Here is a 26,558-nt window from a genome sequence, read left to right on the forward strand (position 1 = left end):
ACTCACGCCACCTGGAACACCACAACGTAATGGAGTGTCCGAACATCATAATCGTACTTTATTAGATATGGTGCGATCTATGATGTCTCTTACTGATTTACCGCTGTCGTTTTGGGGTTATGCTTTAGAGACGGCTGCATTCACGTTAAATAGGGCACCATCTAAATCCGTTGAGACGACACCATATGAACTGTGGTTTGGCAAGAAACCCAAGTTGTCATTTCTTAAAGTTTGGGGCTACGATGCTTATGTGAAAAAGCTTCAACCGGATAAGCTCGAACCAAATCGGAGAAATGTGTCTTCATAGGATATCCAAAGGGGACTGTTGGGTACACCTTCTGTCACAGATCCGAAGGTAAGATATTCGTTGCTAAGAATCAAACCTTTCTAGAGAAGGAGTTTCTCTCGAAAGAAGTGAGTGGGAGGAAAGAAGAACTTGATGAGGTAATTGTACCTTCTCCCGAATTGGAAAGTAGTTCATCACAGAAATCAGTTCCAGTGATTCCTACACCAATTAGTGAGGAAGCTAATGATGATGATCTTGAAACTTCTGATCAAGTTACTACCGAACCTCGTAGGTCAACCAGAGTAAGATCCACACCAGAGTGGTACGTTAATCCTGTCCTGGAGGCCATGTTACTTGACCATGACGAACCTATGAACTATGAGGAAGCGATGATGAGCCCAAATTCCGCAAAATGGCTGGAGGATCCATGTATGAGAACAAAGTGTGGACTTTGGTTGACTTGCCTGATGATCGGCAAGCAATAGAGAATAAATGGATTTTCAAGAAGAAGACTGACGCTGACGGTAATGTTACTATCTACAAAGCTCGACTTGTTGCGAAAGGTTTTCGACAAGTTCCAGGAGTTGACTATGATGAGACCTTCTCACCCGTAGCGATGCTTAAGTCTGTCCGAATCATGTTAGCAATTGCCGCATTTTATGATTATGAAATTTGGCAAATGGATGTCAAAACAACATTCCTTAATGGATATCTTAAAGAAGAATTGTATATGATGCAACCAGAAGGTTTTGTCGATCCAAAAGGTGCTAACAAAGTGTGCAAGCTCCAGCGATCCATTTATGGACTGGTGCAAGCCTCTCGGAGTTGGAATATACTCTTTGATAGTGTGATCAAAGCATATGGTTTTATACAGACTTTTGGAGAAGCCTGTATTTACAAGAAAGTGAGTGGGAGCTCTGTAGCATTTATGATATTATATGTCGATGACATATTATTGATTGGAAATGATACCTAATTTCTGAATAGCATAAAAGGATACTTGAATAAGAATTTTTGAATGAAAGACCTTGGTGAAGCTGCTTATATATTGGGCATCAAGATCTATAGAGATAGATGAAGATGCTTAATTGGACTTTCACAAAGCACATACCTTGATAAAGTTTTTAAGAAGTTCAAAATGGATCTGTCAAAGAAAGGGTTCTTGCCTGTGTTACAAGGTGTGAAGTTGAGTCAGACTCAATGCCCGACCAGTGCAGAAGATGGAGAGAAAATAAAGTCATTCCCTATGCCTCAGCCATAGGTTCTATCATGTATGCAATGTTGTGTACCAGACCTGATGTGTGCCTTGATATTAGTTTAGCAGGGAGGTACCAAAGTAATCCAGGAGTGGGTCATTGGATAGTGGTCAAGAACATCCTGAAATACCTGAAAAGGACTAAGGATATGTTTCTCGTTTATGGAGGTGACAAAGAGCTCGTCGTAAATGGTTACGTTGATGCAAGCTTCGACACTGATCCGAATGACTCTAAGTCACAAACCGGATACGTATTTATATTGAATGGTGGAGCTGTCAGTTGGTGCAGTTCCAAGTGGAGCATCGTAGCGAGATCTACGTGTGAAGCGGACTACACAGCTGCTTCGGAAGCAGCAAATGAACGAGTCTAGATGAAGGAGTTCATATCCGATCTAGCTATCATACCTAGTTTATCGGGTCCAATGAAAATCTTTTGTGACAACACTGGAGCAATTGCCTTGGCGAAGGAATCCAGATTTCACAAGAGATCCAAACACATCAAAATACGCTTCAATTCCATCCGCGATCAAGTAAAGGAGGGAGACATAGAGATTTGCAAGATACATACAGATCTGAATGTTGCATACCCATTGAGTAACCTCTCTCACGAGCAAAACATGATCAACACCAAGACTCCATGGGTGTTAGAATCATTACTATGTAATCTAGATTATTAACTCTAGTGCAAGTGGGAGACTAAAGGAAATATGCCCTACAGGCAATAATAAAGTTGTTATTTATATTTACTTATATCATGATAAATGTTTATTATTCATGCTAGAATTGTATTAACCGGAAACTTAGTACATGTGTGAATACATAGACAAACAAAGTGTCCCTAGTATGACTCTACTAGACTAGCTCGTTAATCAAAGATGGTTAAGTTTCCTGACCATAGACTTGTGTTTTCATTTGATGAACGGGATCACATCATTAGAGAATGATGTGATGGACAAGACCCATCCGTTAGCTTAGCATAATGATCATTTAGTTTTATTGCTATTGCTTTCTTCATGACTTATACATGTTCCCCTGACTATGAGATTATGTAACTCATGAATACCGGAGGAACACCTCGTGTGTTATCAAATGTCACAACGTAACTGGGTGATTATAAAGATGCTCCATAGGTGTCTCCGATGGTGTTTGTTGAGTTGGCATAGATCGAGATTAGGATTTGTCACTCCGTGTTTCGGAGAGGTATCTCTGGGCCCTCTCGGTAATGCTCATCACTATAAGCCTTGCAAGCAATGTGACTAATGAGTTAGTTGCGGGATGATGCATTACGGAATGAGTAAAGAGACTTACCGGTGACGAGATTGAACTAGGTATGATGATACCGACGATCGAATCTCGGGCAAGTAACATACCGATGAAAAAGGGAAGAACGTATGTTGTTTTGCGGTTTGACCGATAAAGATCTTCGAAGTATATGTAGGAGCCAGTATGAGCATCCATGTTCAGCTATTGATTATTGACCGGAGATGTGTCTTGGTCATGTATACATAGTTCTCGAACCCGTAGGGTTTGCATGCTTAACGTTCGATGATGATTTGTATTATGAGTTATGTGCTTCGATGAACCGAAGTTTGTTCATAGTCCCGGATAAAGATCTTCAAAATGGTCTAGACATAAAGATTGATATATTGGAAGGTTATGTTCGGACAGTGGAATGGCTTCGGATATGTTCAGACATTTTCCGGAGTACCGGGGGGTTACTGGAACCTCTCGGTGGGTTAATGGGCCTTCATGGGCCCTAGTGGAAGAGAGGAGGCGGTGGCCAGGTGGAGGCACATGCCCCTCCAAGCCCAATCCGAATTGGACTAGGGTTAGGGGGGTGTCGGGAAAGGAAAGGGGGGAATCCTACTTGTTCTGGGAGTCCAAGTAGGACTCCCCCCTTGGCGCGCCAACTATAGGGCTTTCCTTCTCTCCTCCCCCCTTTATATACGTGGGAGGGGGCACCCCAAAGACACCTAGTCTTCTCTTAGCCGTGTGCAGTGCCCCCCTCCACAGTTAGACACCTCAATCATATCGTCGTAGTGCTTAGGTGAAGCCTTGCGCGGTAACTTCATCATAACCGTTGCCACGCCATCATGCTGACGGAACTCTCCCTCGCCCTTAACTGGATCAAGAGACCAAGGGACCTCATCGACTTGAAAGTGTGCTGAACACGGAGGTGCCGTACATTCAGTGCTTGGATGTAACGCCCTCGATGCGGTTACATATCCTACGTGTCGAAGCACGACTCAAAGGCATAACCGCATTGAAAGCAATGTCGCAAGTAAGGTAATCTTCACAACAACCCATGAAAATATATAAAAGGGGAAAAGATACATAGTTGGCTTACACTCGCCACGTCACACAACTACATGAATAACATTACAATCATCCAATACACTCATGGTCCGACTACGGTACCAAAAATAAAGATCAACCCCCACATGCGACACGGTCCCCGATCGCCCCAACTGGGCACCACTACTGATCATCTGGGAAAGACACATAGTAACGACGAGAGTCTTCATCGAACTCCCACTTGACCTCAAGCGCATCATCCAGAATGGTATCAGCGGTCCTTGCATCTGGTTTGGAAGTAATCTGTGAGTCACGGGGACTCAGCAATCTCGCACCCTCGCGATCAAGACTATTTAAGCTTATAGGTAAGGTAAGGTATGATGTGGAGCTGCAGCAAGCGACTAGCATATATGGTGGCTAACCTGTTCGCAAAAGAGAGCGAGAAGAGAAGGCAAAAGCACGGTCGAACAACTATGATCAAGAAGTGATCCTAAAACAACCTACGTCAATCATTACTCCAACACCGTGTTCACTTCCCGGACTCCGCCGAGAAGAGACCATCACGGTTACACACGCGGTTGATTCATTTTAATTAAGTTAAGTTTCATGTTATCTACAACCGGACATTAACAAATTCCCATCTGCCCATAACCGCGGGCACGGCTTTCGAAAGTTCAAAATCCTGCAGGGGAGTCCCAACTTAGCCCATCACAAGCTCTCACGGTCAATGAAGGATATTCCTTCTCCCAAGACATTCCGATCAGACTCGGCATCCCGGTTACAAGACATCCTCGACAATGGTAAAACTAAACCAGCAACACCGCCCGAATGTGCCGACAAATCCCGATAGGAGCTGCACATATATTGTTCTCAGGGCACACCGGATTGTCCAAGGTTCCGGTAGGCCAGCCCAGAGTTGCCCCTGGTGGCCACCGGTAGTTGACAGGTTGGACCAACACTAAGAGGAGCACTGGCCCGGGGGTTTAAATAAAGACGACTCTTGAGTCCGCGGAACCCAACGGAAAAAGATGCTAGGTGGCGAATGGTAAAACCAAAGTTGAGCATTGCTGGAAGAGTTTTATTCAAGGCGAACTGTCAAGGGGTTCCCATTATAACCCAACCGTGTAAGGAACGCAAAATCCGGGAATATAACACCGATATGACAGAAACTAGGGCGGCAAGAGTGGAACAGAACACTAGGCAAAAGGCCGAGCCTTCCACCCTTTACCAAGTATATAGGTGCATTAAGATAACAAGATAATATAGTGATATCCCAACAATAAACAATTTTTCAACAAGGAACGATCTCCAATCTTCACCTGCAACTAGCAACGCTATAAGAGGGGCTGAGAAAAGCGGTAACATAGCCAATAAACGGTTTGCTAGGACATGGTGGGTTAGAGATTTGACATGAAAATTTGGGAGGCATGATAAGCAAGTGGTAGGCATCGTAGCATAGGCATAGCAAAAGAGCGAGCATCTAGCAAGCAAAGATAGAAGTGATTTCGAGGGTATAATCATCTTGCGTGCAAAGTTGTCAGAGTTGACTTGATCCTCGTAAGCGAACTCAACGGGCTCCTCGTTCGCGAACTCGTCTCCCGGCTCTACCCAAACAAGAACAGCAAGCAAACGGAACACAATCAACCATGTGCAATGCTCAAACAACATGATGCAAAGATGGTATGATATGCGGGATGCGATATGTGATGCATATGCAAGATTTGACAAGGAATGATTGAAACTGGCCTCAAGTTGGAAATCCAAGAGTCCTACTAGAAAGGTGAGGTGATTTCGGTTGAAATCGATATAAAGATCACCAGAATCGGATGCACGGTTTGGAAATGGCAAGCAAAACAAATATGGCACCGGTCTGCGATAATCAGCAAGTAACCAACTAAATGCATCAAGATAAATATGCTACAACACTCAAACATAGCAACAAAATACATGGCAGGGATCCACTCATGATGCTTGACAAAAGATGAACACTGAGCTATGGCCAATTCATCCATTAACAGGTTCAAACAAGCATGGCAAAAGTGCAAATGATAACAGGTTTCAGACTTAGTGAAATTAACACAAGTCTGGAATTTATCATCAGGAAGCACACTTTAGAGCATGAAAACTACATGCTACTAGAACTAAACATGGCAAAGCAAGGCATGGCATGAAGCTACTCAAAGCACTTAACAAAATTCCCTTAGTGACCTTGAGCCAAAATGGATCAGAAAATACAATTGCAAGCATGTGAACATGGCAAAAACATAAACAGATTCAGACTTCGTGAAAAACTGGAGCATGCAAATCAGTTAACGAGTAGGCATGTTTACGAGCTCGATGCACTCACTACAGAGCATGGCAGTACAAACTAAGCATACACCCATCAATAATACATACCATAGAAGCTAGACATGTCAAGAACAACAACATATCATGCAAGGATCAATAGCAACATCCTCGGCAAAATCGCTAAACATGTCAACAATCTCCCAGGATTCACTTTATAGCAAAAGTAGAGCTCGATTGACTCAAGCTAGGTTGCTCCATAAATGCAAAGAAATACATGGATGGATAGAGCACCACAATGTTAACAAATCATCCTTACTGATCATCCTCAAAAGAGGCACGGATCACTAGGAAACAACATGAACATATGGCATAACGACAAAATCAGGACAAGGACTTAGTGAAATTCTAAGTCCCTGAAAACAGCATTACCGATTACGCTACTTTGCAAGCTTGTGCTAGTCACCACAAATATCACAAAAATACATGGTAAGCACCTCTGTAAAGATGGCATGCCATATAGCAAAACACATGTAGAGCTCAGGAGCATATCATGCACACATTAATCATGGCAAAAATGACAAATAGCTATTTGCTGAAATAGATCTGACAAATTTATCACATAGCCCTCTTCCAATAGCATTTCGGGCATCAAGATGAGCTCAAATGAAAATGATGCAATGGGATGAAATGATGTACTCGTCGAGGCGAACATTTTGATATGCTACACACACAAATCGGAGCTACGGATGCGGAGTTATAACATGCCAAAGTTTGCAAAATAATTAGGGTTTGGTGATGAAAGTCAACCCTCGTGAAAACTGGATCTGGCGCGTGAAACTGTTCACTGGAGCACACACTTCGAGGTTCGCTGGACTTGAAGCTTGAGGGCATCGCCGGCGACGAGGTAGGGCAGGGCGGTGGAGGTGGCCGGCGTGGCCGGGCGGCGGAGGCGTGGCGCCGGAGCTCGGCCGGCGCGGTGGAGCGGCAGGCCGCGGCGGCGAGGTGGCGGCGCGGCGAGCGTAGAGGAGCACGGAGGGCTCCGGTGGAGGTCGGAGATGGTGTGTGGCGACCGGACGGGAGGAGGACGGCGGCAGAGTCGCGGGCAAAGGCGCGGGGCGCGCGGGCTCTCAGGGGCCCTCCCTAGGCTGGGCGGGCCGGCGCGGCGGGAGCCCCGGCGGGACACGTGGCAAGCGGCGGCTGGTGGTGGCGATGTGTCCGGCCGGACCGGACGTGTCCAGCACGGCGAGAGGGAGAGGATCTAGGTTTAGGGTAGCGGAGACCCGAAAATTTCGGGGGAGACCTAGTTTTATAGGTAGGAGGAGCTAGGAAGCTCCAAATGGAGCACGGTTTGCGGTCACGCGATCGTGATCGTACGCTCTAGATGATGGAAGGGTTTTTGGTGGGTTTTGGGCCAAATTGGAAGGGTTTTGGGCTGCAACACACACGAGGCCTTTTCGGTCCCTCGGTTAACCGTTGGAGTATCAAACGAAGTCCAAATGGCGCGAAACTTGACAGGCGGTCTACCGGTAGTAAACCAAGGCCGCATGGCAAGTCTCGGTCCAATCCGGAAATGTTTAGCCCCCAGACACGAAAAGAGGTAGAAAGGAACACCGGAGGAGATAGGAGCGCCGGAATGCAAAACGGACAACGGGGAAAATGCTCGGATGCATGAGACGAACACGTATGCAAATGCAATGCACATGATGATATGATATGAGATGCATGACAAAAGCAAAACACACGGAGACAAAAACCCGAAACCGAGGAAATAAAATAACTTAGCGCCGGAAATGGAAAGAGTTGGGATATAGATAAGGTAAATTACATTCGGGGTGTTACAACACTCCCCCACTATGAAAGGATCTCGTCCCGAGATCTAGGACTGGAAAAACGCCGGGTACTCAGAACGGAGGTGATCCTCGCGTTCCCAGGTGGCTTCACGGTCGGAATGGTGTGACCACTTGACTTTGAGGAATTTTATTGACTTATTGCGAGTCTTGCGCTCAGTTTCTTCAAGGATAGCAACGGGGTGCTCACGATAAGAAAGGTCTTCTTGGAGATCAATGTCTTCGAAGTTGACGGTGCGGTCAGGGGTCTTGAAGCACTTGCGGAGCTGAGAGACATGGAACACGTCGTGCACATTTTAAAGTTTGAGGGAAGCTCGAGTTGATAGGCGAGATCGCCTCTCTTGCTGACGATCTTGAAAGGACCCACGTATCTAGGGGCAAGCTTCCCTTTGATACCGAAGCGACGAGTACCTTTCATTGGAGAGACGCGGTGGTAAACATGGTCTCCGATCTCGAAAGCCAAATCACGATGCTTACTATCATAGTAGCTCTTCTGGTGCGATTGCGCTGCTTTGAGGTTATCACGAATGACTTTGCACATTTCCTCTGCCTCTGTGATCAAGTCATTTCCAAGAAGTTGACGTTCACCGGTCTCTGACCAGTTAAGAGGAGTACGACACTTCCTGCCATAGAGAATTTCAAATGGGGCCTTGCCCGAACTCGCTTGGAAGCTATTGTTGTAGGAGAACTCGGCATATGGAAGACAATCTTCCCACTTCATACCGAAAGAGATAACGCAAGCCCTGAGCATATCTTCAAGAATCTGATTGACACGCTCGACTTGGCCGCTAGTTTGAGGATGAAAAGCTGTGCTGAAACAGATGTTGGTGCCCATGGCCTTCTGAAAAGAATCCCAAAACTTCGAGGTGAGGATGCTGCCACAGTCTGAAGAGATCAACTGCGGAATACCGTGCAGAGAGACAATCCGAGAGGTATAAAGCTCCGCCAATTGAGCTGCAGTGACAGACTCTTTGATAGGCAGAAAGTGAGCGACTTTAGTGAGTTTGTCGATGACAACGAATATAACATCATTGCCACGCTTGGACTTTGGAAATCCCGTCACGAAATCCATCTCAATGTGGTCGAACTTCCATTCTGGAATGGCAAGAGGTTGGAGGAGACCAGCTGGTCGTTGGTGTTCTGCCTTCACTCTTCTGCAGACATCACATTCATTCACGAACTGAGCAATCTCGCGCTTCATTCGAGTCGACCAATACGCCTGCTGGAGGTCCTGGTACATCTTTGTGCTCCCAAGGTGGATGGAGAGGAGTGAATTGTGAGCCTTGTTCATAATGACTTTACGAAGATCACCTTTAGGCACAACAATGCGATCCTCAAAGAAGAGAGTATCCTTGTCATCAAGGCGATAGCACTTGTACTTGGGTTGACTCTTGGCAATCCCAATCTTCACCTTCTTCACCATAGCATCAAGAAGTTGAGCCTCGCGAATCTGATCTTCCAAAGTAGGAGAGACTTGAAGGTTGGCGAGGAAACCTTGAGGAACAATTTTCAGATTGAGTTTGCGGAAAGCTTCACAAAGATCGAGTTGGTAAGGCTTGAGAATCAGACTGTTGTAGTAAGCCTTCCTGCTCAATGCGTCAGCAATTACATTGGCCTTGCCTGGAGTATATTCGATACTCGGATTATACTCTTGAATCATTTCGACCCAACGAGTCTGCCTAAGGTTGAGATTAGGCTGAGTGGAGATGTAATTGAGACTCTTGTGGTCAGTGAAGATGTCCACTTTTCTTCCCAGTAAGAGATGTCTCCAAGTCAAAAGAGCATGCACAACTGCCGCCAACTCGAGGTCATGAGTGGGGTAGCTCTTCTCGTTGGGCTTCAACTGTCAAGAGGTATAAGCCACAACTTTCTTCTCTTGCATCAACACTGCACCAAGACCTTGAAGAGAGGCATCGCAGAAGACCTCGAACGGTTTGGATTCATCAGGAGGAGTCAGAACTGGAGCAGTGACTAATTTCTCTTTCAGGGTGTTGAAAGCGATGTCACATTCCGGAGACCAAACGTACTTCACGTGCTTCTGGAGAAGTTTTGAAAGAGGCTTCGCGATCTTTGAAAAGTTCTCAACGAACCTTCGACAGTAGCTTGCGAGACCAAGGAAGCTGCGGAGTTGCTTCACGTTCTGAGGTGGTTCCCAATTCACAATTGCAGACACCTTCTCAGGATTCACCGCTATGCCCTTGGCAGAGATGATATGCCCAAGATAGAGAACCTCATCGAGCCAAAACTCACACTTTGAAAACTTGGCGTAGAACTGATGTTCTCTGAGCTTATCGAGCACCAAACGCAAGTGCTTGGCATGATCTTCCTTGTTCTTGGAAAAGACCAAAATGTCATCGAGGTAGACCAAGACGAAGTCATTTGTGTAGGGGTTGAAGATGAAGTTCATCATGCGAGAGAATGTCGGAGGAGCGTTGACGAGGCCAAAAGACATGACAGTGTATTCATATGAACCATAGCTTGTTCTGAATGCTGTCTTGGAAATATCTTGCTCACGAATTTGAATCTGGTGATAACCCATACGGAGATCAAGCTTGGAGAATACTTGAGCACTTTTGAGTTGTTCAAACAGCTCGTCGATGTTGGGAAGTGGGTACTTGTTCTTTATAGTCTTCTTGTTCAATGGACGGTAGTCAACACAAAGTCGGTCTGTTCCAACCTTCTTCTTCACAAAAAGAACTCCACAACCCCACGGAGAAGAACTAGGTTGGATGAGACCCATACGCTCTTGAATATCGAGTTGCTTCTTCAGCTCCTTCAACTCTTCAGGTCCAAGCTTGTAAGGACGTTTGCAAACAGGTTCCGTGCCAGGCTCAAGATCGATGACGAATTCAACTGGCCGGTGCAGAGGCATTCCTGGAAGCTCTTCTGGAAAGACGTCTTGATATTCGCAAACGACTGGAATTTGAGAGATGGCATCCAGTTCACCCTTCTCATTGAGCGAAAACAGACGGATGGTATCATCATTAGCGGCAAAGACAATTACATCCTCAGACGAATGAGTCAACTGAATCTGCCTGGCAGCACAATCAAGATGAGCCTTGTTCTTAGAAAGCCAATCCATTCCGAGAATAAGATCAATATCTGAGTCACCAAGAACCGTAGTAGAAGACAGAAACTTGTAGTCACCCAAAGTGATAGTAATATCCGGAACAAAGGAGTTAGCATTCATGCGCCTACCGGGAGAGATAACTGCTATCGGTCTAGGCCAAACTTGCAAAGCCAACTCATGCTTAGATGCAAAAGGTCTTGAGATGAAACAATGTGAGGCACCAGTGTCAAAAAGAACTTTTGCAGGAACATCGTTAACAGGAAGGTTACCCATGATGACATCTGACGAGTCCTCTGCCTGAGCTGCATTCATCAAGTTGACCTTGGCGTGCTTGGGGTTATGCTTGACCACAGCTGTACTTGCCGATCTCACAGGAGGAGGAGGAGGGAGACGCCTCTGATTGAAGCATTTGTTGGCATAGTGACCCTTCTGTGAACACTTGTTGCACGTGACCTCCGAGAGCGGATAGTGATACGGAGCAATTGATCTTGGAGCTTGAGACGAAGTCTTGTTCTGAAAGCCAGGGTTGGGTGGGTGGGAAGATCCACTGCCACCTTTGCTCTTCTGCTGATAAGGCTGACGGAACGGAGGAGGAGGAAGCCAATACTTCTACTGCTTAGCCACTTGAGTTGAGGAAGAAGGAGTTGCATCTCTGACTCGCTTCTTGGAAGCATCGCACTTCAGTTGAGCAGTCTCTTGCTTCATTGCCATGTTGTAAAACTCATCGTACCTCTTGGGATCAAAGAGGACGAGAGCTAGCTGGATTTCTTCTCTGAGACCACCCTGAACTGATATATCATGTTCTTCTCGTCAGGGACGTCTTGCTTAGCAAAACGGGCGAGCTTCTGAAACATTTTGTTGTACTCGTAAACAGACATAGTGCCTTGCTTCAGGTTGTGGAATTCCTCACGCTTGCTTTCAACCACACTTCAAGGAATATGATGAGCTTTGAAGTCTTGAGGGAATTCATCCCAGGTAATCACACGGCCTCCTCTGGAATCTTTGTACTGCTGAAACCATTCTGCAGCTTAGTCTTTGAGTTGGAAGGAAGCGAACTTGACAAAGTCCTCAGGCCTCACGTTACTGCACTCGAAATGCTTGCATATGTCCACGAGGCAATCATCAGCTCTGTTGCCTCAACACAATTGCTGAAAGTCTTTGGCTGATTAGCAAGGAACTGGTTGAGTGTAGCAAACTGATTCTGATTGTTGCCATGACCCTGGTTCCCTTGGTTGCGCTCTTGAAGAAGTTGCATGATCAGCTGCGTGTTTGCATTGGTAGCGGCCATCACAGCTTGCCATGCCTCCGGAGGTGGAGGTCGTGGTGGCGGATCAGGATTCGGAGTCGTGCGCGTTGGAGGAGCCATCCTGAAGAGGTTGACATCCATTAGCACATTGACAGTCCAAAATTGAAGCTGAATCAAACGGGTTGAAATTGCAACATATAGTCTTCACATCCGAACAAAATGAACGAATGCATTCCAATCGAAATGGTCACATATCCGTAAATTGAGAAGCCACTTAGAATTGAGGTAGAAGAATAAAACCAACAAGGTACGAACAAGAACGAATACTTGGTGAGGATTACCCAATCCCAAACCAAATATCCGCGGAAGAAGAACTAGAGCTACAAGAATTCCCACCTATGAAACTCCCGAACCTTTCCGGTTATGCAATTAGGTGTTGGGTATACAGGGGAAGCATAATATCTCACCCAAATCTAGCAAATCCTACATCCAGCTGTATCCATCCTTCAACACATAACCGAGAAAAACTTCGGAAATCATTTACCTCAACCTTCGAAAAGCATCCGTTATACAAGTTATGGCAATACTCCCGAACTCCCGCCCCAGCACTGGGTGGCGTCGAGGTTATCTCACCAACAACTGCATAAAAGAGATTTTCGATGTCGGCGAAACTCAGGTATTCCAGAATCTCAACGATAAAATTGTGACGACAACACCTCGGAGCTCAACTCCCCGGGACACTGCCACAACCCCTAAATGACAGGAGGCACCAAGAACAATGTTCTCGTCACAAATCGATCGGAACGATTCCAAGATACGCGCGTGATCCTAAATTTTTTTTAGTGAAATTTGAGAAGAGAAGAGTCAAAACTCTACGTCATGATGCCTTACCAGAGCGATGAAGGGACTGGGGAGTAAAAAGAATTCCTAAACTCTCCGATATATAATTCCTAAATGACTCAAAACATTTTTCTAGACACAACAACGCCAACGATTCGATCAAGCAGGGGGCTCCTAAGGTCGGGGAAGGCTCTGATTACCAACTTGTAACGCCCTTGATGCGGCTATATCTCCTACGTGTCGAAGCACAACTTAGAGGCATAACCGCATTGAAAGTAATTTCGCAAGTAAGGTAATCTTCACAACAACCCAGGTAAATATATAAAAGGGGAAAAGATACATAGTTGGCTTACACTCGCCACGTCACACAACTACATGAATAACATTACAATCATCCAATACACCCATGGTCCGACTACGGTACCAAAAATAAAGATCAACCCCCACATGCGACACGGTCCCCGATCGCCCCAACTGGGCACCACTACTGATCATCTGGGAAAGACACATAGTAACGACGAGAGTCTTCATCGAACTCCCACTTGAGCTCAAGCGCATCGTCCGGAACGGTATCATCGGTCCCTGCATCTGGTTTGGAAGTAATCTGTGAGTCTTGGGGACTCAGCAATCTCGCACCCTCGTGATCAAGACTATTTAAGCTTATAGGTAAGGCAAGGTATGATGTGGAGCTGCAGCAAGCGACTAGCATATATGGTGGCTAACCAGTTCGCAAAAGAGAGCGAGAAGAGAAGGCAAAAGCACGGTCGAACAACTATGATCAAGAAGTGATCCTAAAACAACCTACGTCAATCATTACTCCAACACCGTGTTCACTTCCCGGACTCCGTCGAGAAGAGACCATCACGGTTACACACGCGGTTGATTTGTTTTAATTAAGTTAAGTTTCATGTTATCTACAACCGAACATTAACAAATTCCCATCTGCCCATAACCGCAGGAACGGCTTTCGAAAGTTCCAAACCCTGCAGGGGAGTCCCAACTTAGACCATCACAAGCTCTCACGGTCAACGAAGGATATTCCTTCTTCCGAGACATTTCGATCAGACTCAGCATCCCGATTACAAGACATCCTCGACAATGGTAAAACTAAACCAGCAACACCGCCCGAATGTGCCGACAAATCCCGATAGGAGCTGCACGTATCTTGTTCTCAGGGCACACCGGATTGTCCAAGGTTCCAGTAGGCCAGCCCAGAGTTGCCCCTGGTGGCCACCGGCAGCTGACAGGTTGGACCAACACTCAGAGGAGCACTGACCCGGGGGTTTAAATAAAGACGACCCTTGAGTCCGCGAAACCCAAGGGAAAAAGAGGCTAGGTGGTGAATGGTAAAACCAAAGTTGAGCATTGCTGGAAGAGTTTTATTCAAGGCGAACTGTCAAGGGGTTCCTATTATAACCCAACCGCGTAAGGAACGCAAAATCCGGGAACATAACACCGATATGACGGAAACTAGGGCGGCAAGAGTGGAAAAAAACACTAGGCAAAAGGCTGAGCCTTCCACCCTTTACCAAGTATATAGGTGCATTAAGATAACAAGATAATATAGTGACATCCCAACAATAAACAATGTTCCAACAAGGAACGATCTCCAATCTTCACCTGCAACTAGCAACGCTATAAGAGGGGCTGAGCAAAGCGGTAACATAGCCAATCAATGGTTTGCTAGGACATGGTGGGTTAGAGGTTTGACATGGCAATTTGGGAGGCATGATAAGCGATTGGTAGGCATCGTAGCATAGGCATAGCAAAAGAGCGAGCATCTAGCAAGCAAAGATAGAAGTGATTTCGACGGTATGATCATCTTACCTGCAAAGTTGTCAGAGTTGACTTGATCCTCGTAAGCGAACTCAACGGGCTCCTCATTCGCGAACTCGTCTCCCGGCTCTACCCAAACAAGAACAACAAGCAAACGGAACACAATCAACCACGTGCAATGCTCAAACAACATGCAAACATGGTATGATATGCGAGATGCGATATGTGATGCATATGCAAGATTTGACAAGGAATGATTGAACCTGGCCTCAAATTGGAAATCCAAGAGTGCCACTGGAAAGGTGAGGTGATTTCGGTTGAAATCGATATAAAGATCACCGGAACCGGATGCACGGTTTGGAAATGGCAAGGAAAACAAATATGGCACCGGTCTGCGATAATCAGCAAGTAACCAACTAAATGCATCAAGATAAATATGCTAAAGCACTCAAACATAGCAACAAAAAACATGGGAGGGATCCACTCAAGATTCTTGACAAAAGATGAACACTGAGTTACGGCCAATTCATCCATTAACAGGTGCAAACAAGCATGGCAAAAGTGCAAATGATAACAGGTTTCAGACTTAGTGAAATTAACACAAGTCTGGAATTTATCATCAGGAAGCACATTTTAGAGCATGAAAACTACATGCTACAGGAACTTAACATGGAAAATCAAGGAATGGAATGAAGCTACTCAAATCACTTAACAAAAGTCCCTTAGTGACCTTGAGACAAAAGGGATCAGAAAATACAATTGGAAGCATGTGAACATGGCAAAAACATAAAAAGATTCAGACTTAGTGAAAAACTGGAGCATGCAAATCAGTTAACGAGTAGGCATGTTTACGAGCTCGATGCACTCACTACAGAGCATGAAATGACAAACTAAGCATACACCCATCAAGAATACATAGCATAGAAGCTAGACATGGCAATAACAACAACATAGCATGCACGGATCAATAGCAACATCCTCGGCAAAATCGCTAAACATGTCAACAATCTGCCAGGATTCACTTTATAGCAAAAGAGCTCGATTAACTCAAGCTAGGGTGCTCCATAAATGCAAACAAAGACATGGATGGATAGAGCACCACAATGGTAACAAATCATCCTTACTGATCATCCTCAAAAGAGGCACGGATCACTAGGAAACAACATGAACATATGGCATAACGACAAAATCAGGACAAGGACTTTGTGAAATTCTAAGTCCCTGAAAACAGCATTACCGATTACGCTACTTTGCAAGGTTGTGCTAGTCACCACAAATATCACAAAAATACATGGTAAGCACCTCTGTAAAGATGGCATGGCATATAACAAAACACATGTAGAGCTCAGGAGCATATCATGCACACATTAATCATGGCAAAAATGACAAATAGCTATTTGCTGAAACAGATCTGACAAATTTATCACATAGCCCTCTTCCAACAGAATTTTGGGCATCAAGATGAGCTCAAATGAAAATGATGCAATGGGATGAAATGATGTACTCATCGAGGCGAACATTTTGATATGCTACACGCACAAATCGGAGCTACGGGTGCGGAGTTATAACATGCCAAGTTTGCAAAATAATTAGGGTTTGGGGATGAAAGTCAACCCTCGCGAAAACTGGATCTGGATCTGCCGCGTGACACTGTTCACCGGAGTGCGCACTTCAAGGTTCGCCGGACTTGAAGCTTGAGGGCATCGCCGGCGACGAGGTATGGCAGGGCGGTGGAGGTGGCCGGCGTGGCCAGGCGGCGGAGGCGCGACACCGGAGCTCGGCCGGCGTGGTGGAGCGGCGGAGCGGCAGACCGCGGCGGCGAGGTGGCGGCGCGGTGAGCGTATTGGAGCACGGTGGGCTCCAGTGGAGGTCGGATATGGCGGGCGGCGGCCGCGGTGCCGGGCGGCGACCGGACGGGAGGAGGACGGCGGAGGAGTCGCGGGCAAAGGCGCGGGGCGCGAGGACTCACGGGGGCCCTCCCTGGGCCGGGCGGGCCGGCGCAGCAGGAGCCCCGGTGGGACACGTGGCAAGCGACGGCTGGTGGAGGCGATGTGTCTGGCCGGACCGGACGTGTCCGGCGCGGCGAGAGGGAGAGGATCTAGGTTTAGGGTAGGGAGACCCGAAAATTTCGTGGAGACCTAGTTTTATAGGTAGGGGGAGCTAGGAAGCTCCAAATGGAGCACGGTTTGCGGCCACGCGATCGTGATCGAATGCTCTAGATGATGGAAGGGTTTTGGGTGGGTTTTGGGCCAAATTGGAAGGGTGTTGGGCTGCAACACACACGAGGCCTTTTCGGTCCCTCGGTTAACCGTTGGAGTATCAAACGAAGTCCAAATGGCGAGAAACTTGACAGGCGGTCTACCGGTAGTAAACCAAGGCCGCATGGAAAGTCTCGGTAGAATCCGGAAATGTTTAACCTCCACACATGAAAAGACGTAGAAAGGACCACCGGAGGAGATTGGAGCGCCGGAATGCAAAACGGACAATGTGGAAAATGCTCGGATGCATGAGATGAACACGTATGCAAATACAATGCACATGATGACATGATATGAGATGCATGACAAAAGCAAAACACACGGAGACAAAAACCCAAAACTGAGGAAATAAAATAATTTAGCGCCGGAAACGGCAAGAGTTGGGATACAGATAAGGTAAATTACATCCGGGGTGTTACATTGGATCGGTTGGATCGCGAAGACGTTCGACTACATCAACCACGTTACTAAACGCTTCCGCTTTCGGTCTACAAGGGTACATAGACACACTCTCCCCTCTCGTTGCTATACATCTCCTAGATAGATCTTCCGTGATCGTAGGAATTTTTTTGAAATACTGCGTTCCCCAAAATATAACAACATGGAACAATCAAAAATTATAGATACGTTGGAGACATATCACTCGCGCAGCTCGTCCCAGGAGGAGATCGACCCCAGCGGAAGGTTCAGGGGCCAAGAGCGCACACCATCCTTGAGTGCCATGGGAAACTAGTTCGCCATGACCTCCTCGTCGCCATTCGCCGCCTCGATGGTCAACTCATAGGGCTAGATGAACTCAGTGGGGTAAGGGGTACCGTCGTAGCGCAGAGGCAGATCTGGCTTGAACTTGCCAGGCCAGACGATGTGGCGCAGCTCCGTAGTGAAAGCACGACATCCTGCCACACTCACAGGGGCCAGCTGCAAGGAAGGGCCCTGGTCTTGATGCCCACGTTCCACTGCCTCTGGTAGCACGCGGTCTTGATGTGGCGGAGCTGGAAGCGCACGCGCTTCTCCTTGGGGCCACTGCACCACCTGGTAGCTTTCTTCATCGTGCACCGGCGCCCTACGCGGTGGGTCGTGCTGGGGAGCCTCACACCTTGGCTCGGGGTCCACGCCGTGTAGAGGAGGAGGAGGAGGCACCCCGTGAGCCACGTCGCCCACCAGGGACGGCGGGGGACTAAGCGAGCGGGACGCGCAGGTGCCTCACCAGCAGCGCTGATGAGGTCGGCGATGCGGGCGAGCCAGTGGTCGTAGAGGTCCTTGGCTGGGCGATAGCGCAGGAGCTCATGCCCCATGAGCAGCGTAGCCTGCGCGTTCTCCGGCCCGCAACAAGAATGAGAAGATGACACCGTGACCGGAGTGGGTGATCGAGTCACGGTGCGACCGTTGTGCCACACGGATGGTGGCAGCGACGAGTCCTTCTTTTCGCGAGTGGCAGGTGTCGGTGTCAAAACCGGCAGATCTCGGGTAGGGGGTCCCGAACTGTGCGTCTAAGGTGGATGGTAACATGAGGCAGGGGAGACGATGTTTTCCCAGGTTCGGGCCCTCTTGAAGGAGGTAAAACCTACGTCCTGCTTGATTATTCTTGATAATATGAGTAGTACAAGAGTTGATCTACCACAAGATTGGAGAGGCTAAACCCTAAAGGCTAGCCTATGGTATGATTGTCTGTTGTCCTACAGACTAAAACCCTCCGGTTTATATAGATACCGGAGGGGGCTAGGGTTACACAAAGTCAGTTACAAAGGAGGAGATATACATATCCGTATTGCCTAGCTTGCCTTCCACGCCAAGTAAAGTCTCATCCAGACACGGGACGAAGTCTTCAATCTTGTATCTTCATAGTCCAACAGTCCGTCCAAAGGATATAGTCCGGCTGTCCAGATATGTAACGCCCCGTGACCGATGTGCCAGGTGTCCTCCAGTTTTTCGCTGTTGTTGCTTTGTCATTGCTTGCGTGTCATGCATTGCATATCATGTCATCATGTGCATTTCATTTGCATACATGTTCGTCTCATGCATCCGAGCATTTTCCCCGTTGTCCGTTTTGCATTCCGGCGCTCCTATCTCCTCCGGTGGTCATTTCTACCTTTCTTTTGTGTGTGGGGGTTAAACATTTCCTTATTGGACCGAGACTTTCCAAGCGGCCTTGGTTTACTACCGGTAGACCGCCTGTCAAGTTCCGTACCATTTGGACTTCGTTTGATGCTCCAACGGTTAACCGAGGAACCGAAAAGGCCTCGTGTGTGTTGCAGCCCAACACCCTTCCAATTTGGCCCAAAACCCACCTAAACCTCCTCCATCATCTCGGTCGTTCTATCACGATCGCTTGGCCGAAAACCGCACCTCATTTGGACTCTCCTAGCTCCCTCTACCTATAAATATGTCCTTCCCGTCCATTTTCGCGGACGAAACCCTAGATCCCTTCATCCTCGTGCCACCGGACAAACATCCCGCCGACGGACACGTCCGACTTCGCCGTCCGCCGCCACATGGCGTCGTCTGATTCGCGCGCCCGCGTGCCCACTTCGCCGCGCCGCCGGACCCGCCCGAGGCCCATCGCCGGCCCGCCTCAGGGCCGAACCAGGCCAGAATCCGCGCACCACCCGAGCCTCGTCCCGCCGCCTTCCTCGCCGGCGAGCGCCGCCCGGCGCCGCCACCGCCATCGCCGGAGGCCGCAACGCCGCTCGCCTCATCGCCGGTCTTCGGCGCGCCCCGCCGCCTATGAGCCCGCGCCCCTCGCGCCGTCCTCCTCGCCGCCTACAATGCGCCTCGCCGCCGCCGCCTTCACCGGCCCCCATGCCGGCGAGCTCCGCCGAAGCCGCTCCGCGCCGCTGCCTCTCTTTCGCCGGCGCCGCTGCCTAGCCACCGGTCTTCGTCGCCGCCCTCCACGGTTCCGCGCCGCCCCGTCGTCAGGACCGCGCCGGCCCCGCCTTGCGCTGCCCTGGCCCCGCTCGAGCTCACCGGAGAAGCTCCGGCGACCGGAGCCGCCCCTCGCCGGAGATCCCCTCCGTCACCGGATCTGGTGAGGGTGGACCAGATCCACCACTCCCCGAACCAAACACCCCGTTTCAGATCTGCACCGAGCCGTCCCGCTTCTCTCCGTCCCGTGTTGACTTTTCGCGGAGGTATAAATTTCACCAAGTCCCCGAGATTTCCATGTTTCAAATGCTCATCTTCATCACGTCGTAACTTTGCATCCGTAGATCCGTTTTGGGCATATAGAATATGAAAATGTTCGTCTCAGAAAGCACATCGTTTCATCTCATTGCATCATTTTCATTTGAGTTCGTCTTGATGGCCGAAATGCTGTTGGAAGAGAGCTATTTGAGTTAATTGTCAGATCTGCTGCTCCAAATAGCTATTTGTCATTTTTGCCATGATTAATGTGTGCATGATATGCTCCTGAGCTCTACATGTGATTTGTTATATGCTTTTCCATCTTTCCATAGGTGCTATACATGTATTTTTGTGATGTGTGTGCTGACTAGCACAAGCTTGCAAAGTGGTGCATTCGTTAATGCTGATTTCAGGGACTTAGCAATTCCACTAAGTCCTTGATCTGTTTTTATCAATATGCCATATGTTCACGTTGTTTCCTAGTGATCCGTGCCTCTTTTGAGGATGATCAGTAAGGATGTTTTGTTAATCTTGTAGTGCTCTATCCATCCATGTCTTTGTTTGCAATTATGGAGCACCCTAGCTTGAGTCAATCGAGCTCTACTTTTGCTATTTCGTGAATCTGGGCAGATTGTCTACTTGTTAGCGATTTTGCCGAGGATGTTGTAGTTGATCCGTGCATGCTATGTTGTTGCTCTTGCCATGTCTAGGTTGTATAATGTGTATTCTTGATGGATGTATGCTTAGATTGTCATGCCTTGCTCTGTAGTGAGTGCATCGAGCTCGTGAACATGCCTACTCGCTATCTGATTTGCATGCTCCAGTTTTTCGCTAAGTCTGTAACCTGATTATGTTTTTGCCATGTTAACATGCTTGCAATTGTATTTTCTGATCCCTTTTGGCTCAAGGTCACTAAGGGACTTTTGTTACGCTCTTTGAGTAGCTTCATGCCATGGCTTGGTTTTCCATGTTAAGTTCCTGTAGCATATAGTTTTCTTGCTTCAAAGTGTGCTACCTGATCTGAAATTCCAGGCTTGTGTTAATTTCACTAAGTCTGAAACCTGTTTATCATTTGCACTTTTGCCATGCTTGTTTGAACCTGTTAATGGATGAATTGGCCGTAGCTCAGTGTTCATCTTTTTTCAAGCATCATGAGTGGATCCCTGCCATGTATTTTTTTGCCATGTTTGAGTGCTGTAACATGTTTGTCTTGTTGCACTTAGGTGGCTACTTGCTGTTTATCGCAGACCGTTGCCATATTTGAATTGCTTGCCATTTCCAAACCGTGCATCCAATTCCGGTGATCTTTATATCGATTTCACCCGAAATCATCTCCCCTTTCCAGTGGCACTCTTGGATTTCCAAGTTCAGGCCAGGTTCTTTCTTTCCCTTGCAAATCATGCATATGCATCGCATACCGCATGCCGCATATCATACCATGTTCATGTGTTGGTTGTTTACTATGTTGTGTGCTTCTTTCCGGTGTTGCTTCTTCGGGTTGTTTCCGATAACGTCATGTTTGTGAGGATTCGTTCGTCTACGCCCGTTTGTCTTCTTCATGGACTCGTTCTTCTTCCTTGCGGAATTTCAGGAAAGATGATCATACCCTCGAAATCACTTCTATCTTTGCTTGCTAGATGCTCGCTCTTTTGCTATGCCTATGCTGCGATACCTACCACTTGCTTATCACGCCTCCTATATTGTTGAACCAAGCCTCTAACCCACCTTGTCCTAACAAACCATTGTTTGGCTATGTTACCGCTCTGCTCAGCCCCTCTTATAGCGTTGTTAGTTGCAGGTGAATATTGAAGTTTGTTCCTTGTTGGAACATGGAGATGTTGTTCCTTGTTGGAACATGTTTACTTGTTGGGATATCACAATATATCTTATCTAATTAATGCATCTATATACTTGGTAAAGGGTGGAAGGCTCGGCCTTATGCCTGGTGTTTTGTTCCACTCTTGCCGCCCTAGTTTCCGTCATATCGGTGTTATGTTCCCGGATTTTGCGTTCCTTAAGCGGTTGGGTTATAATGGGAACCCCTTGACAGTTCGCCTTGAATAAAACTCCTCCAGCAAGGCCCAACCTTGGTTTTACCATTTGCCACCTAGCCTTTTTCTTTCCCTTGGGTCGGCCAGCCCAAGGGTCATCTTTATTAAACCCCCCGGGCCAGTGCTCCTCTGAGTGTTGGTCCAACCCAGAGCACCGTGCAGGGCCGTCCCTTGGCAACTTGGGTTACGTTGGCTCCCGTACGCTTAGCTTATCCGGTGTGCCCTGAGAACGAGATATGTGCAGCTCCTATCGGGATTTGTCGGCACAGCGGGTGGTCTTGCTGGACTGGTTTTACCATTGTCGAGGATGTCTTGTAACCGGGATTCCGAGTCTGATCGGGTCTTCCCGCTAGAAGGAATATCCTTCGTTGACCATGAGAGCTTGTGATGGGCTAAGTTGGGACACCCCTGCAGGGATTTGAACTTTCGAAAGCCGTGCCCGCGGTTATGGGAAGATGGGAATTTGTTAATGTCCGGTTGTAGAAAACCTGAAGTTGACCCTAATTAAAATACATCAACCGCGTGTGTTACCGTGATGGTCTCTTTCCGGCGGAGTCCGGGAAGTGAACACGGTGTTGGAGTTATGCTTGACGTAGGTTGTTCTAGGATCACTTCTTGATCATAGTTTCTCGATCGTGCTTTGCCTTCTCTTCTCGCTCTCATTTGCGTATGTTTAGCCACCATTTATGCTAGTCACTTGCTGCAGCTCCACCTCATACCTTTACCTTTCCCATAAGCTTAAATAGTCTTGATCCCGAGGGCGTGAGATTGCTGAGTCTCTGTGGCTCACAGATACTTCCAAAAACCAGCTTGCAGGTGCCGATGATGCCATTCCAGGTGACGCAACCGAGCTCAAGGAGGAGCTCGATGGAGATCTTTTCATCTGTGTTGCTTCATTCTAGTCGATCAGTAGTGGAGCCCAGTTGGGGTCGATCGGGGATCTGTGTAGCTTTTGGAGTAGTCTTCTTTTATTTTGGTTCCGTAGTCGGACCTTGTGTGTATTTAGTTGATGTAATGCTTTATTCATGTAATTGTGTGAAGTGGCGATTGTAAGCCAACTATGTACCTCTTTCCCTTATGTATTACATGGGTTGTGTGAAGATTACCTCACTTGCGACATTGCTTTCAATGCGGTTATGCCTCTAAGTCGTGCTTCGACATGTGGGAGATATAGCCGCATCGAGGGTGTTACAGGAGACCCCCTAATCCAGGACTCCCTCAGTAGCCCCCGAACCAGGCTTCAATGACGATGGGTCTGGCGTGCAGTGTTGTCTTCGGCATTGCAAGGTGGGTTCTTCTCCAAATTTTGAACGTTTGTTAAGCAGTGTCCGGTCCCATAAATGTTGAACCTCTTGGCTTCTGCGCCCAATAAGGGCTATCTTCCACGCGTCGAATGAATGCGAGGCGCCAGGGTGTTTTTACATTCGCCCCCCTAGCCAGATAAATAAATTGTCTATTAAAGGGATGGAGATTCTTAGATCCAATCCATACCATCCTCCCCCAGCGAGAATCCTTCGGAGCGTGCCTCAGAAAGATCCACTCCAGCATGGCCGACCTCCGCAGCTCCTCCTCCCGCCCCCGTAGTCCTAAGCCTGGTGATTGGGAGAGGTGTTCAGTCCCACACAGTCGATTAGTCAAACTTCAGACTAAGGGATTTCTCCCTCCGGTGTATATGGTGCCCATCCGAGCCGAGCTCGCCACCTACAATGGCGGGGAGCAAGCGGAGAGCTTCCCCAGCCCCTCTACAGGGGAGCGGGTATGCATTTTCCCTTATTTGTTGAGGGGACTCGGATTTCCGATTCATCCGTTCCTCCGCGGGCTCCTAGAGTTTTACGGCCTCCAACTGCATAATTTCACCCCTGCTTCCATTTTACACATCGCCGGCTATGTTGCCCTTTGCGAGTTATTCCTGGGCCGCGAGGCTCATTTCGAGCTATGGAAAAGGTTATTTTGCCTCGTACCTCGCACACAGAAGGGGTCACTTTATCAAGTGGGCAGAGCCGAAATATGGCACATCGCCGAAACCGGATACCTGTCCGGTACTCCGAAGAAGACGTCCAAAGACTGGCCTTCAGAATGGTTTTATATGGAGGACGTCCCCCTTCCGGAACCTGTTCGTCGGGGTCTTCTTGAGTTCAGCAATGCTCCTCTGAAGAAATGCCGAAGTTGGCGCCCACGGAGCCCCCAAGAGGAAGACAATAGAGAAGTCCTTTACCTGATGAACCAGATTAAAGCGCTGGCTCAATCAAGGTTATGTCAATATGCATAATGCGGGGAGTGCAACCACTTCAATATCGAGGGCACCCCTTGTGGTGTTTCAACGGGGAAGATGACGCCACCCATTGCGGGCGTAAGGGTCAGGACAACACTGCCGCTTTAGCAAAAAATTTGTCTGAATTGTTCAAGGGAGAGGAAGAGGAGTTCATCCGCATCAAGCCACGGGATGGATTCTCCATGTACAACCCTCCAAGTTGGGTGAGTTACATCCCCTTACTCCCGTTCTTCCCGCAATCTTTATCGTAGGTACTCATCTTGCCATTTTCGGCAGGAACTACGAAAAGCCATAAGGGAGGTCAGCAGCCCATCTCCACAACCAGAGGACCCTGACCGGGCCCTTGGTGCCGGACTTGAAGAAGATCCGGTCATATTCGTGGAGTTGATAGACCGGCAGTCCTATCAATTAAGCTGTGATGACGCCATGGTGGCCATTACGGCCGACTATCCCGGACTGCTTCCTGCGTCGCACGTAAGAAAAACCAAAAATCCCAACTCCAAAAACTAGGATCCCCTTTTAGACACTTCACCTACCATATACATATGGTGTTTTTACAGGGAAGGCATTCGGGACGCCATGCCGAACCCGCAGCAACTCGCCAACAAGAGGCACCGAGGCCGGGCAGGCCAAAAAGAAAGGCGGTCAGGACGGAGATGCCGGTGCAGAGGTATGACAGAAATCCCGCTATGTGGTTATCGTATTTCTTGAAATGTAATGACGTCCATGTTTCTTTAGCAGAGAAAACGCTCGCCGGAATATGTCCGATGAGGCTGCCGATCATGCTTCCACCAGCCAGGCTCCAGGACCGGACATAGAGGCGGAAGCCGACATGGGCGGACGCTGGATAGTCCCCCTACAGAGGATGCGGATAGGCTATCCGCTACACATTCAAAAGTGGAGAGCGCCATGAATCATAGGCGTCGCCGAGCCATACTCCGCGACGCTTGCTTCTCACCAGAGGCATTTGATGCCTTCAATTCTGGAGAGGCGTACCTCCGTGCTGCTCAAAATGGTCTAGCCAGAGCCACAGACCAGTATGTAAAGGATGTATGGGTAAGAAAATCTGACAATTATATGTATCAGTAGCCCCTGAGACATGAAACAGTTAGCAGAACTAATTTAAGGATCATTTTATTGTGCAGGTTCTAATAGAGAAGAATAGTCGAATGTCACAGGAGCTGGAGGAATGCAAGACCCAACTTCGGGCCGCTGTTGCCGCATTGAAGGAACCTAAAAAGTCCCCAGCTGGTAAAATTTCTTTCAAAGCATGATAGGTACCATATAGCATGCGGCATGGCTGCAGATCTAATAATAGATTTGTAGATGAATCCGGAGAGAATCCGGAGGAGCAACACGCCGTACGACAGCTAAAGGCTGGCGAACGCGTGCTGGCTGAGGTCAGGCGGGAGAAAAACAATCTCCAAGACGCCAATACCAAGCTGAGCGTGGAACTGAAAGATGTTCGAGCCCAGCTTGCAGACTCCGAGAAGCAGAATAAGCGGCTTCGACGCGGCATATTTAGTAAGTGCTTGAACGAACCCTTAATAAAGGGGATGGCGGAGAAGCCGGCTAACAGAGTTATGTCTACAGGTATGCTGACGGGTCCTCCCGCGGAGGAGACGCCCGGGTCTGCGGGTGATCTTCTATCCGAGCTCTCACAACTGCACGAACAAGTTCGACAGGTGATGAAAGGTATTGCCCAGGCCTTGTGGCCATCCGTATCCTTGCCAGAAGGCGTTGGAGAGCTTGTGGAGAAGCTCAAGGGAGCACGGCGGCGCTTCCGATTATGGAAGATATCTGCCTGCCGTCAAGGTGCCAGGGAAGCCTGGGCCATGGTGAAGACGCGGTATACCAAGGCTGACCCAAATCACATGGCCGAGGTCGGACCTGTGGGGCCCGACGGGAAAGAGATCCCCGTTAGCTTAGTCTATGGGCAAGTAGAATTAGCCG

Source organism: Triticum urartu, chromosome 2, assembly GCF_003073215.2.
Source record: "Triticum urartu cultivar G1812 chromosome 2, Tu2.1, whole genome shotgun sequence".
Classification (NCBI taxonomy): Eukaryota; Viridiplantae; Streptophyta; class Magnoliopsida; order Poales; family Poaceae; genus Triticum; species Triticum urartu.